This window comes from Gymnoscopelus braueri (genome assembly GCF_963280865.1).
Source record: "Gymnoscopelus braueri genome assembly, chromosome: 19".
NCBI lineage: Eukaryota > Metazoa > Chordata > Actinopteri > Myctophiformes > Myctophidae > Gymnoscopelus > Gymnoscopelus braueri.
In genome coordinates this window covers 11979255-11993557 of record NC_137621.1, presented here as the reverse complement: position 1 = coordinate 11993557, position 14303 = coordinate 11979255, and positions in this window count along the sequence as shown.

The window sequence follows — 14303 nt, the reverse complement described above, 5'->3', positions numbered from 1 at the left end:
GTATCCACAATGCTTTCTGTGTCTTGAACAGTTCCATGAAACAGACTTGGACAAATATGGCAGAAACTGTGATATTATTATCAAAGTAAAAGTCCGGAATTAAAAATGCACTTGAGTAAAAGTACAAAAGTGTTGGTATCAAAATGCACTTAAAGTACCAAAAGTAAAAGTACTTATTATGCAGAATGTCCCATTTCAAGTTTTCAAAATGTATACAAATCTTTAGCTATTTTCAAATGGCTGATTGTGTTTTTTAATAATAATCAAAATCTACAAAGTAACTAGTAACTATTTTTTTCAAATAATTGTAGTGGAGTAAAAGTTCAATATTTGCCTCTGAGATGTAGTGGAGTAGAAGTAAAATGACTGAACATTGGAAATACTCCAGTAAAGTAAAAGTACCACAAAATTGTACTTAAGTACTTGAGTAAATGTACTTGGTTACTTTACACCCCTGTTTATTATTATTGTTATTATTAAAACAGGACCATTTGTTTCTAAAAGGGATTTCCAGAGTAAAACATGAGATTTATTCTCCTCTCCCTATTCCCCTTGTAATTCCCAATGTGACCAAAGGGTGGTGCTGTAGCCTCACAAATGATGTGCCAAAGCTGGCCTGAGCTGAATCGGATCCAAGGTTTTGAGAAGCACTTGTCTGCTCTAAATTGTTCTTATAAAGAGCTTGGAAATACTTGACTTTTCTCCCTGTGTGGTTATGGATTTCCTTTTTGTACAATTAAGTGCCATTAAAAGCGAATGTATCCTATTAAAGCACATTAAGGTGGACCCGTCCGGTGTTCATTTAACTCTGAGAGTGTTCACAATGTAACCAAATGGACCCTCACACATGTATCCATTTGGATACATGTGTATACTCTCAGAGTTACAAAAGGATACATATTAACAGTAACACTGAGGGGTTTACTGTGTGGGAATAGAGCAGGGCCTTATTTGAAATCCATATTTGAACTATTCAAAAAAACATCAGTATGAGAAAGATCAGAGAGAATAGTGTCTAAAGGACAAGGAGATGTTCTTGCTGTGAGACCACCCACATCTGCATGGAACGTGGAGATCGCGCGCACGCACGCACGCACGCACGCACGCACGCACGCACGCACGCACACACACACACACACACACACACACACACACACACACACACACACACACACACACACACACACACACACACACACACACACACACACACACACACACACACACACACACACACACACACACACACACACACCTCATTGTGTAAGATGAGACTAAAACTTCATCCCTTTAGCTAGATCTGACATTGTATCTTGCACACTGGAGTCTATTTACTGCTTTCATGACACAAGGAAATAAGTAAGTAATAAGTATTTCTTAAAAGGACCATATACCGGTGGTCTTTATGTTGGATAACATCACAATTTAACAATGTAGTAAAGTATGTTGACGACATTAACCCTGGCATCGCTATTTTGGACAAATGTGTCCAAATGTAAAATGATAATAATAATAATTCTACAAGATCTACAAGCTCGGCTATTAGTATATAGGGCTTAAGTGCCCCCGCCCCCTCTGTTTTTTTTCCTTCTTTTTGTTTTTTCTTTCTTTTACAAATCAAGCCCTACTGTATTCAATTTCAATATGGTTTGGATATCAACTGGAAGAGAATTGAAATGTGCTTGAGATAAGTAATATCAATACAACACAATACACAAATCTAGAACATAGAACCGAGACAAAAAAACACTGATTTATGCTGTGAACAAAATTCAAACATCCTCAACTTATTAACTGTGCAATGACGTTTAGCCAATCGTATGATTCAATTATTCAGGTATGTTTGGTAACGTTTTAATGACTCTAGAGAAAATATAAACAATCAAAATCTGAAAATAAAGCCATTAATGGAAAATGGTCTGTTTACATAATATAGTGTGTATGGTTGTTGTCACCGTAGACAATGACATTTATTGACACCGGAGTGGTCACGAAACCCTATACAGTACATCACTGACTGGTGTCCCCCAGGGGTCTATACTAGGCGCCCTACTTCTTTCCCTCTACACCAAATGTCTTTGCTGAAAAAAGCTCACAACCCGTCGCAACGTGATGTACCACAACAAGCTGTTGTTTCAAAACAAATCCCCTCCCATGTGTAATCTCCAACTGACTCCCCATCCCTGTAAAAAAAGAAAAGAAAAAGGAAGAAAAAAGAATCACATGCAGCCAAAGAGAGACAACTAGCTCTTCAACTGGTACAGTAGGTTGTTTCACTTTTATTATGTGTCAAGTAGAAGAGGTGGCTAGTTTACCCCATTAAGACTGGGAAAGCATCTGTCACTTTAACCATTATATCTTATACTTTGGGCTATTAAAAAATAGCAGATATACAAGCTCATAGTAGCAGCGCTATGAGCTTGTGGATCTACTGCAAATCTTTGAATTTATATCATTTTTTAAGTGTACATTTGTAACTCAAATCTTTGCTTCTGGGGATTGCTTCTAAATCCAATTATTTTTGGGGAAAAAAAACGTGTTGCTATAATCAGTGGTACTCAACTTTTTCATGTCAAGGGCCCTCAAAATGATATGTAATTGGCCGCGGACCCTCATCTCAAAATATGTTGTTCCAGGGACCCCCCTGAAGCAAAGATTTGAGTTGAAAATATTCAAAGACTTGCACACATTTTCCACGATTAAAAGAAAAAATAGCAGATCTACAAGCTCGTAGCGCGGCACTCGGTGCCGCGCTATGAGCTTGTATATCTGCTATTTTTTAATAGCTAAAAGAAATCAAAAAAAATTACACAGATGCGTTTCCCGGCCTGAGTGGGTTAAGAGTATCTGGCAATTACACTGGTTATTACTCTTTTTGCACGGACACAGATTACTGTAAAGACCATTCCCATGAAGTGCAGCTATACTGCAGAAGTCATCTTGCGTGTAAGGGAAGTTCCCACGTAATGCAGTATAGTGGGAAGGAGGGGGAGGGGTATGGTGGGAGAGAGAGGTGAGCTGATTTTAAAGCTACAATCCGTATAGGTTTTATGTCTGATTCTACACCTCCCAATGGAGAGAGGTATAACTGCAAGGACCTAACTGTGCAACACAGATGGGCGGTGCACCCATATATATCTATTGTCTGGTCCCGGAGCGCCATTTGCTTTGATACACTTTATCGATATTGTCAACCAGTCGGTGTCCTATACCTGACACCAGGGTCTAAATGTCTCAATGGAAGAGTATAGTAGGGAGACCACTGCAGATGTGCAACTGCAACTTATATTGTATATTGTATACTGAAATAAATTGAAAATGAAATTATGATTTTGTTTTACTGTCCATTATATGATGAAAAGACATTTATTGTTTTGTAAAATGCCATCTATTTGTGTTAACCTTTTTTTGGTTAGATGATTATGAAAGACTTGAATTATGTTATTATGACACAAAAATAAATACATCTATTTGTCTATCTATCTCCACTTATACAGATTGGTTAAAATAATGTTTTCATTAGAATAAGCCCCGGATTGTACTGTAGGTTTTTGTAACGTTGGCGTCGAGGTGTTTCTACAAAATGTGACAGGAGTTCAGGAAGGAGGAACTTATATAGTCGGGACAGATTTTGACAACATGCTTTTTTAGAAAGCAGAGAGAAGAACTACAGGTAACATGGTACAGTAGCATTGTGTCACAATGAAATGGTCATATAAAGAACTACAGCTAACATGGTAGCATTGTGTCACAATGAAATGGTCATACGGCGCTATTATTTCCAGGTCTTTTACTCTGTGATAATTAGCACGATGCATCTTTTAAGTGGAAATCATCAAAAACATCCTTTTTCGCTGGCGACTTTGGCGACTATGGGTTCGTGAGAGCCCTACAAGATATAAGCATTAGTTCCAGGGGTCATCAATATGTCCGTACACGGACAAATGTGTCCGGTGGAAAAGACTTGGGGCCCTATGAAGGGCCAGACTGGCTAAACCCACTAATTTGGGATTTAGGACTGTGCAAGGGGCGTTCCCCCGCAAAAGTTGCTATTTTGGGACACCTGCCTTACCCGCAAATCATCTGCACTACCCGTTACATAATGCATAGGTGTGGTTTGGGCGGTACAATATAAACCAATCACCGTGCCAGATGCCATTGCCTTTAAGAGAAGACTGCACAAGCCATTATCCCCAATCCAATATACGCACTCCTTAATCCCTGTCTGCAGTGTTGCCTGGTCTGCTTATTATAAGCCATATTGGGCTTGTTTTTCTGTAAAGTTGCTTGTAAATAATGGTAGAACGTTGTGAGCTTGTAGATCTGCTATTTTCAAATAGCCAACATATATAAATATGCACATTGTTTAATGGCCGACATATATAGGTCTGAAGTGCTCATGTGGCCTATTATAGTCGCTTCTTGTGGGCTTGTTTTCATAGAACAATTACTCCTCCACAGCTCCTCTTGCAGCAGCCGCACCGTGGGGATTTAACATGGAAACCATACACCCGACGTTTGCTTTCTAAGCTCTAGACTTTGATTGCCTTTCAATAAAACCACATTTGATAGACATAGGTTTCACTTACATGTTACTGATTAGAGAGAATTTCATATGTTTGTAATCAGAAATAATTAACTGAAGTGTGTAATTTGTAGAGCATTGCACGAAGCACAAATTGTCTTCTTTGAGTAGACTATCACCTTATATAAACACAATTGACACAAGGAATTGACACTCTCTCTTCTGCTGATTATAAGAAAAATAAAATCACGGAGATTTGTTGAGAATTAGTAGAGAGAGCGAGCCTTTGAATGTTGTGCCGCGCTGTGCGCCCTGGCCGTCTCCAGACATCCATTGCAGACGTCCATTGCAGGCGTGCTCTACCTAATCAAGTTGGCATTGCGGGTGGTTTTAGATTCCGCTATAGAGCGTCGCAGTTCCCGCCCACTTCCTGTTTTTTTTGGTGCCGGAAGAAAAAACTCAATGCATTTTTCCATTGACATTTCCAAAAATATTTATATCTATTAATTTAAGCCTCGAATCAAGCCATCATGACATGACATGAATCATGACCATAAACGTTTGATTCTGTGATTTTTTTTTTGTTGAAAACGGCAAAACAAAGGGTATTTATTAAATATAGTATATCATATAATTAAATATAAAATTAAAAAAAATCACAGAAAAAAACGTTTTATGGTCATGATTCATGTCATCTCGTGATGGCTTGATTCGAGGCTTAAATTAATAGATATAAATATTTTTGGAAATGTCAATGGAAAAATGCATTGAGTTTTTTCTTCCGGCACCAAAAAAAACAGGAAGTGGGCGGGAACTGCGACGCTCTATACCTTTTCCCAAAAGTGTGTGGTCAAAATAGCAATTTTGTGGATAACGCAACAACACGCCCAAGGCCACACCTCCAGGCGCAAATAGTGGAGTCTGCATAATGAATAGCGGGTATAGCGGCCTCAAAATAGTGTTTTGGGACAGTGCCAGCTCCCTTATCCCTAATTCACGGGTAGAGGGCCATAAATCACGGGGTAGTGGGCTGCGGGTGCGGGTATAGCAGTGGCAAAAATAGGGGCCTTGGTCTTGTCCGTGGCAAATTTTTGATTTTCTTTTGTACACACCATCATGATGTTCTTATTTTGATGAGACCCCTAATTACTGAATGTCAAGTCTATACAGGTTTTCTTCAGAATATGTATGACACTGATTTATTATGACACTATGGCACATTAGGAGTCCACTAGTACTAGTGGTTATCAAACGTTGTATTTGCAAGGACCCCCGTAACTCTGAGAGTTACAGACCTGTTATGGTCATTCAGGGCTATAGCTCTCTGTGTGTTTCTGGTAATAGTATTGACAAAAATGTCATGACGATGACCCCGGATGAGTTCAAATGTATAAATATGTCATCACCAGAGGTTAACATATAATATAAACCTTGATGACACCACTGACACAGTAGTTAATTCATGAGATCAGTCAGAGAGGTCGAGTCACACAGGTCAGTGAATAATGCACCCTGATGGTGCAGTGTGCATTTTGTACCACTATGGGGCTCTCAAACTGCCCTTGACTGCCAAGGTCATGCCTCAATTAACCATTATGTAAAAAGAAATCGCCAATCTACTAACTCACAGCGTGTCATGTTGCAACGCACTGTGATCGTCTGTTTTTGACAATCTTGAGGATATTATAATAATTATAATAATTATTATAATTATTTTTAATAAAATGGGGCATTTATTATTGAACGTTTTTGCCCATAATGACGTGCCCAAAACAGAGACACCAGGTTTAAAGTGGTTTAAAACCTCGATGTCCAGCACTTTAACTATGTCCTTTAAAAGGCATTATAGCGATAAAGAAAATGGAGAGGACACTAGCTATTCATGTAGCAGATTCTTCACTAAGAAACAATGTTTTTTCTTCTACGTAACATTATGATTGCAGCGAGACGTGGTTCGGCATTAACACGTCTGCTGTTTGTAATGTGCTCTGTAGTGTATGGATCACATCTCCACAGAGGTTAATGAGAGGCACTTTGGAGTAATTAAACAAGAGCATTATAAGGTAGGAGTTTCGCATAACATACTCACGGAAACATACCCCACACTTAACCCATTAAGACCCGGGAACGCATCTGTGAGTCGATTTTAGATTTCTTTGGGCTATTCAAAAATAGCTCGTATAGCTCGAATAGCTATACAAGCTTGTAGATCTGCTATTTTTTGAAAAATCGTGAAAATGTGCGCAAATCTTTGAAAATATATTTTTTCTGAAGCGAAGATTTTGAACTCTGTTGCAACTTCTGGGGGGGGTCCCTGGAACAAAACATTTTGAGATGGGGGTCCAACGGCCAAATACATATCATTTTGGGTGGTCCTTGACAACTGATAGCAACATCGATTTTTTTCAAAAAACTGTTAGGATTTAGAAGACATTTGTAGAATCCGCCCAGAAGCAAAGATTTGAGTTAAAAATGTTTGCTTTAAAAACATATGTTCAAGATTTTTCAAAAATAGCAGGTCTACAAGCTCATAGCGCTGCACTCGGTGCCGTGCTATGAGTTTGTAGATCTGCTATTTTTGAATAGCCAAAGAAATAAAATAAAAATGACACAGATGCGTTCCCGGTCTTAGCGGCTTAATTAAAACTGTATGCTGACGGCATATTGTATCTCCTCAGGTAATCTGCTGTGAAATTAATAAGCAGAGGAGAATTAAAGCAGTAATATGAGCTTTTTTTTTTTTTTTTTTTTTGCAGTGTGCATGACAGGGGTCTCTCTATCTCGAAACGCATGATCCATGCTAGGCTGGAAAAAATAGTTCTTCGGTCTCTCTCCTCCTCCTTCCATAATCTGATTCCAATTTAACCGGCGGTGTGACACTGCGGCGGCAAAGCGAGGGGGACAGTTAATTGAAACGCCCATGCTTTTAATTGGATTCGGGTAAGAAGTAAAATTACCTCGTCGTGAATAAGAAATCTTGTATCTTGTGAAGGATGACACGGAACGGGGTTTTCACCGCCGATCAGTTAAGCCATTAAGGCCGGGAACGCGTCTGTGTGTCATTTTTAGATTTCTTTGGGCTATTCAAAAAAATAGCAGATCTACAAGCTCATAGCGCGGCACCGAGTGCCGCGCTATGAGCTTGTACATCTGCTATTTTTTGGAAAGATTGTGAAAATTTGGTGCAAATCTTTGAATACATATTTTTTAAAGCTATTATTTTTCTACTCAAATCTTTGCTTCTGGGGATTCTACAAATGTCTTCTCCAAAAATCTTTTTTGAAAAAACGTATGTTGCTATAATATCAGTGGTTCTCAAACTTTTTTCATGTCAAGGACCCCCAAAATTATAAGTATTTGGCCGCGGACCCCCATCTCAAAATATGTTGTTCCAGGGACCCCCAGAAGCAAATATTTGAGTTAAAAATGTTCGCTTAAAAATATATATATTCAAAGGTTTGCAAAAAAAAATACGTTTTTTTTAAAAATAGCAGATCTACAAGCTCATAGCGCGGCACTCGGTGCCGCGCTATGAGCTTGTAGATCTGCTATTTTTTAATAGCCAAAGTATAAAATAAAGGTTAAAGTGGTTACACAGATGCGTTCCCGGATTGAATGGGTTAAGGATGCTGAAATAATGCCTCCCATTCATGTACGCGTCGGTGTGTGTGTAAGCGGAAGGCAAAAGGAACGTTCTTGAAATTTTAAAGACGAATCGGTCAATCTATGGCCTTGCATTTCAAAGACGGGACATTTATCTGTGGAAACTGATTATAGTTTTTCCACAGTGCGGTGCTTGAAAGACAATGCTCCTACTTAAAGGGCCATGGAACCCTAACATGGCGAAGTCAACAGTGTTGTCAATGCTTGCTTCCACACACTGACACACCTACTGTAAGTCTGACACGCCCACTATTAATTGTACTATAGCTGCAGCTGCGTTGCTTACATCACGGTGTACTTAGGTTAGCCTTGACATGATTTCACCCTTATGTGGTTTTTAACCTGTACAGGAAAACAAACTATACAAAATCTGCCAAGGGTTTCGTCGTGCCCCTTTAAAAACACCTAGAAGTGTCGGAATACGTATAGGCTGGATTCAAGGTGCCTGTGAGTGATTTTTCACTGATATGTCCTCCATCTCAACTATCATTTCCCAGCACTGCTTTTTTGCTTTGTTGTTGCTCCACGGTGTCCTAATGTGTGTGTACTCACACACACCCTTCACCCGGTAATACACATTCCTCTGTGGTCTAGCAGGAAACTGTTGCCTGGCAGGAGAACCTGGCCTTTGATGCTATCATAACCGTAAGATAGGTTGATGTTGTCAGTAATATGTGAGGGTCTGGTCTGTCCACTGCACATCATGTGTGTGTGTGCGCGTGTGTGTGTGGGTGGTTGTTGTTGTTGTCATCTCTTGTGATCCTGACGGCTCTCCTCCGGGTCGGAGGTGTTTGACAGTGGTGGAAAAAGTACTAAAAGGTTCTACTCAAGTAAAAGTATCAATACTGCAATGTAGAAATACTCTGTGACAAGTAAAAAGTCAGGAATTCTAAATTTGTGTGAGTAAACTTACAAAAGTATTGGTATCAAAATGTACTTGAAGTACAAAAGTAAAAGTGGTTGTTATGCACCCATTTCACAGGTTTTCTAAATGTATAAAAAGCTTTTGAAAATAACAGATCTACAAGCTCACAATGTGTCGCGATGCGACGCATTGTGAGCTTGTAGATCGGCTATTTTCAAATGGCTGAAATGTATATAAGGCTGAAGTGGGTAATGTGTGTTTTGTAATAACAATCTAAATCTACAAAGTAACTAGTAACTAAAGTTTTCAAATAATTGTAGTGGAGTAGAAGTACAATATTTGCCTCTGAGGTGTAGTAGAGTAGAAGTAAAAGTACTGAACATTGGAAATACTCCACTAAAGTAAATACCACAACATTGTACTTAAGTACAGTACTTGAGTAAATGTACTTAGTTACTTTACACCACTGGTGGTTGACGGGTCATTCCACTGAATGACCCTTCCCTTCTGCATGCAAGCGTGAGCTTGGAGAACGAGATGACACAGAGGCCAGTGTCACACGACATGTTCCGAAATGCACGTTGAGAATATATATACATTGTTTGAACAAGCCACGAAGATAATGTGAAGATAATGTGAAGTCATAACTGATACAGAGGTAAGCAAGATAGGATATGAACCACTTAGACAGTATATACTTTGTTTACCCCCAGGATCTATACTTAAAGGGATAGTTCACCCCCAAAATGACTTTGTTTCTATGGATTAGTCACCCCATGGAGACTTGAATTCATGGATATTTTTGTTTTGTTTTTGTCGCATTCCTAAGCCAATAATTTGTTGACCGGCAGCGGTTCCGGTAGGAGACACAAAGAGTCTCCTTTGTGTCTCCTACTGGAACCGCTGCCTACTGGTCACCAAATTATTGGCTTAGGAATGCGACAAAAACAAAAAAATATCCATGAATTCAAGTCTCCATGGGGTGACAATTTTTTTTTCTCTTTTTGTTTTTGGGTGAACTATCCCTTTAACTTGGTCCCCTCCTTTCTTCGCCCGACACCAAATCTCTTCGCCGAAAATAGCCGATATACAAATTCACAATGCTGTGACTGAGCATGTAGATCTGCTATTTTTCGTCTATTTTGGCAAGTCAAGAATAACGACGCTAAAGGGTTCATGTGGTTAATGGGACCAAATAAAAAAGCATAGATGTTCTAAAAAAAAAAAGCAGATGACAGTTGTACTTTGAACAGTTCCATCCTGTTCCATCCTGGTCCAAGTAAGCTCTGGAGGAAAAGCTATTTCCCCCAGCAGGCAATCAGGTTATGAACGAATGTGACACTATAGGCCTGTTTGCCTGTCTGCCTGTGTGAGGCCTGTGTGAGGCGGTTACACACACAGTCCCACACACACACACACACACCTACCTCAATATTCATAACGTTGCTGTTGGGCAGAAACCTCTTATCTCCATATTTTGTGTTTTTTTCGTAAATGAACGCCCTACTTCATCATAAATCAGCGTCACACAAAAGCATCAAAAGTACTACTTTTGCTGTTTTGGAATTTTAATCCTGAAAAGTTTTGGACATTCTAAATACCAGACTTGTACTTGTAACTGAATATCTCTGCATTGTAGTATTGATACTTTTGCTTAACTCCTTGGGTGCCAAAACCGGGAATCTCCGGTTTTGCAAAGACGCACGTTGAGTGCCATAACCGAGACCTCTGTGAAATTGTTTTTTTCCTTTTTTTTCTTTTTTTTCCCACAAGGGGCGGGCTAGCGCAACTATGGAATCACCTACGGTGCCTCTTAAATGGAAGGGACAGATGGGTCACCGTGCCAAAAAAAACTCCCTTCTGTCCACTCCCATTCGATCTCCTTGATAAAAACCTCCAGATCTCCTTAACTGATCGATGCGCGATCACTCCGCAGTGGCGACTTCGCGTGAGAGATGTTATTGTTCCAGGCGTTAGCCAGGACCATACATCGTCGTTCACACATCTATTGTTTACATCTGGGTGCTCGTCGTCGATTCTACAGCTCTAAACAGCGCAGCGTAAACGGTGAGATCGCTGGCACTAGATGTAAACCTGTTTTAATGTTTAACCTCTTGCACCTATTGAGTTAAGAAAAAATGTGTGTACTTCTTCGACCACTGCACACATGCACGCGCACACACACACACACACACACACACACACACACACACACACACACACACACACACACACACACACACACACACACACACACACACACACACACACACACACACTAGGGGTGGGACGATATGGGTATCTCACGATACGATATCTGTGGCGATATTAGGCCCTCGATAACAATAATATCACGATATTCGATATATTGCGATATCACGATATATTGCATGACATTTCACCAACGATATATCACGATAGTCCTTGTATTCAATTCATAAACACATAAAATAGCACCAAACAGTTCAAAATCATCATCACACAAAAACAGAGTCTGAAAAAAATGTATAAAAAAAATAATAATTATATCGATATTTTTCGGCAGTATATCGATTATTTATTGCGGGAGGAAGTATCGCGATATATCGCGATATCGATATATCGTCCCACCCCTAACACACACACACACACACACACACACACACACACACACACACACACACACACACACACACACACACACACACACACACACACACACACACACACACATATATATGGATATGGGTCAAACCTCATGCATTACAACAGTTGTAGTCAGCTGCACTAGACCAGCCTGGGTGGTAAAATGTCCTGTGTCACCCTGCAGCAGCAAACATATCCCTGTCCATGGTCTCATCCTACTTCTGACACCGCCATCTCTGACCCCATCAGCTGAGCTTTGGAGTTCATCCCTCAAACTGATTAGTTCTCTGGCAGGATGAAAGCCCCATGCAGCAGCCCGCCCGCCATGGCCGGGTGCCCTCTGCCACCAGGCACTGGTTCTAACGGCGTAGCGGACCAGCTTGGCTCAGCAGGTGGCTGGCACGCCGTCAGGCATGACCGTGAAACCGTCATTTACACATCATCATCAACACACACCGCGTTCCAAAACATGCGCTTCTCTCTCCCTCAGATAGTAGCATCGTTCATGGTGTGTAGACATACTTAGGTATATCTTTGCTGTCGGGCAGAAAACCTCTATATTCATATTATATATATATTATATATCCATATTTTATCTTTTCATGTTGTGTTTTGTTTTTGCATAAATTATGATGCCCGATTTCATACCTTGTCGTATGACAGTACAAGCATGTTTATTTTGAACAGGTTTGAAATTGTTTTGGGATTTTTTTGCCTAGAAAAATGACATTAGCTCGGGTGGTAAAATCCCTGTCCACCACCACAGAGGTTGTGGGTTTGAATCATAGACTGTATAAAATGAATGGACAACGTCACGCCATTGGTTTCTACAGACCGTAAATGAAGCCGATTGTTCAGGAATGTGCAATCCGCCATCTTTAATATATACCATTGGGCACGTCGGAACTCAAACGCTATTGCTTGAGACCAGACATGTGACCAGGGAACCGGAAAACAATCCCCAAAGAACGCTATTGGTTGGGTAGCTTGTCAATCAAGGGCGGGGGCGGGGAATGAATGCTATTGGTTGTGTAGGTTGTCAATCAAATCATCCCGCCCCTCCTGGAGCATAGCCTACTTTATCGTCAATTTTAAAATAAATGGGACCATAATTTAGCAAAACGCATATCATGATGATTGAATGGAGACTTTAAACTAGCGACTGGAAGCATATAGTATTTATGACGATGTTTATTAAGGTAAGAACATCTAGTCTAAAGTTCGTCAAAAACCCATTCACTTACAATGAGAGAATATTATTTCTGACATAAAACAGCGCCATACAGGCCATTCATATGAACTGTCTCTCTTCCGTATCGGCTATGTCAGGCTGGCCCCTTGGTTTGAATCCACTGTGGTGCACCTCCTTTGTCGGGCGTCTACACGAACACAATTGGCCCGTGTTTGGGGGGGAAAGGTTGCTATTTGTCACTGCATGTAATCCTACAGGCTGGGGGCGGCACCTGTCAGCGAGGAGTGTAGGGCGGGAGGAGTAGGACGAAGGCTCTACACGTCCTCCCGGTGGGGCTCCTCACTGGCAGGTGACAACACAGAAATGTGTGTGGGGAGGAGTTAATTGGCAATAACGTCTAAATTGGGTTGACATAATAGTTTACTCTAAATTTATAAAGAGTGAAGAAGAATACTTTAAATGTTTTCTTAGTACAAAAAAAAGAGGGAAAATAAAAGAATAATCACATTCCCAAAATAGGGACGCCGCGTTGAAAGTGATATTTATTTAGGCTCCTGCTGGATTCAGGGTGTGTTGTGATTCTGGACATTTGAGATCATTAGTAAGCTCACCAAACTTCCATGTGTGTGTGTGTGTGTGTGTGTGTGTGTGTGTGTGTGTGTGTGTGTGTGTGTGTGTGTGTGTGTGTGTGTGTGTGTGTGTGTGTGTGTGTGTTTGTGTGTGTGTGTGTGTGTGAGAGCGCATGCACATGTGTGTGTGTGTGTGTGTGTGTGTGTGTTTGTTTACTGCGCTGCCTCGGTGGAAAAGCCACAGGGGGTTGAAATAACAAGCACAAGAGGGATTTCATTCCGCTCGCCATCAAGTGTGCATGTGTCTAGCATTTCGCTGGGACTGAAATATGTTTTTCTCTGTCCATTTCCATGCCCAGCTAAACTCTGTTTATACGACCCCCGTGATTCATCGCCTGTCCATTTCGTAGAACGAACGCCATACAATTAAACAGCATCATTATATATGTGTGGGTTCCCACGGGGATATAACTGGGGGTTTGTTTGGTTTGTGCTTAAACACTCCTGTCGAGAGAAGCCTGTTTTATCGCTGTTATCAACGGCTGCTGATGCTTCATTGCAAAGACAAACAGCCCTGTTTGTGCTTCTTTTTTTTTCTTCTTGTTAGTGGTGTGGTGGTGGGGTGGGGTGGGGGGGGGGCACGTTGACAGGAAATCAATGAGCAGTTTCCCATGAGCGCCCAATTAGCCGGACACTTGTGCCTTGTTGAAACGAGGTGGGATCTCTCCGTCGAGTCGATCAGGTGCAATGCACTAGAAACAGACACCTTGTGTGCTGATAAAATGGTGTGTACACCGATAACCAAGGAGCAGTTAGGGCGCGTAGTTTACCACATGCACTCTAATGCCAGATATAGCAAGTCCC